The 1,521-nt window shown below is 41.2% G+C and overlaps 1 pseudogene; it reads left to right on the top strand.

Moving 5' to 3' along the window:
- Nucleotides 1-275: 275 nt before the first annotated feature.
- On the top strand, nucleotides 276-633 carry LOC119253350 (V-type proton ATPase subunit G 1-like; annotated as a pseudogene).
- Nucleotides 634-1,521: the final 888 nt, after the last annotated feature.

Here is a 1,521-nt window from a genome sequence, read left to right as displayed (position 1 = left end):
CGCAGCGCTGTGAAGCTGCCCGCAGCCTCTGCAGTGCCGGTTCAATCCCTGGCCGCTGGGCGAGGGTTCCACTTGGCTGCAGACCTCTCCTGCCGCCCACTGCTCCCCTCCGCAGTGTATTTCGTCAGTCTGCCTGTTCTGCTCCCCGCTCTACCTCTGGTGAAATTCTTTCACCCTCCGTGCCTCTGACTGTGCCCAGTGCTTGTATAAATAAATAAATAAATCTTAAAAAAAAAAATTATTTAGGCCGCTTGCCTAGGCCTCACAGCCGCCGCCGCCATGGCCAGTCAGTCGCAGGGCATCCAGCAGCTCCTGCAGGCCGAGAAGCAGGCCGCCGAGGTGTCCGAGGCTCGCAAACGAAAGAACCGGATGCTGAAGTAGGCCAAAGAAGAAGCTCAGGCCCAAATTGAACAGTACCGCCTCCAGAGGGAGAAGGAATTCAAGGCCAAGGAAGCTGCGGCTCTGGGATCCCATGGCAGTTGCAGCACTGAAGTGGAGAAGGAGACCCAGGAGAAGATGACCATCCTCCAAGCCTACTTCCAGCAAAACAGGTTTGAAATTCTAGATAATCTTTTGGCCTTTGTCTGTGATATCAAGCCAGAAATCCATCAAAACTATCGCATAAATGGATAAGGGGAGAAGAAAGAAGTGCCTGTTCCATGGATTGGCATTTTAGATGCCATTTTAGATCCTGGAATATGAAGCTCTAGCAAGGCTTGAGTTATATTCTTCTGTAAAGGCATTAAATTATTTCCATATATTATATAATTGGTCCCTTCACTTTTTGAGGAACAGCAAATCTAGCTTCTTTGTACAGACTTAGAGCTTATTCAAAGATTTCATCTTTTTACCTCATATTTTTTAGAAATTTAATGGATAGGCATTGTCTGTTTTCCTATGCTATTAACTCAAGCAACATATCTATCAAAACTGACTTTTTCTTTCTTAGATGTAGTTAAAAAGAAGTTTTGTTATTTTTTTTTAAAGAAAGAAAGGGATTAAATATTATTTTCCCTAATGCTTTCTTGAAGGTCAGGGGCTTTATCTATGAAAAAGTAGTAGTTATTTGTAACCTGTGTGAAGCAGCACCAAGCCTTACCGTAGTCCTTTATGGCTAAGGCTTAGAACAATGAATAACTAGTATAATTGTTTTATCTGCTTTTAGTTTCTCTTAATCAAAATTACTAGAAGATAGAATTCAAGAACTTGTTACAGTCATTTAAAAGTAAAGACTCTTCGTCAAAAAAAAAAAAAATGGGTCCATTTCCAATTAAGCCTGGGGATAACAGTTCTATGGAGCCTTTTATGACAGCCTTGTGAAAGAGCTTAATCACAGCACAAGATAACATTCCTCACCCCTGACCACAGAATCTGTGAAATCATGAATGTTATTTTAAACTATTAAACACTTGGATCATTTTTTAAACAATGAACAACTCATGTGCCCGTCTCTTGACAAAAGGATTAAGTAGCATGTCTTTAAATACAAAGATCTTTTACGCATTCAAAATATGATAAACT

The sequence above is a fragment of the Talpa occidentalis genome, unplaced genomic scaffold (genome assembly GCF_014898055.3).
Source record: "Talpa occidentalis isolate TD23 unplaced genomic scaffold, MPIMG_talOcc4v2.1 talOcc4.2, whole genome shotgun sequence".
NCBI lineage: Eukaryota > Metazoa > Chordata > Mammalia > Eulipotyphla > Talpidae > Talpa > Talpa occidentalis.
Note: the sequence above shows the minus strand (reverse complement) of the source record. Positions and strands in the feature narration are given on the sequence as shown.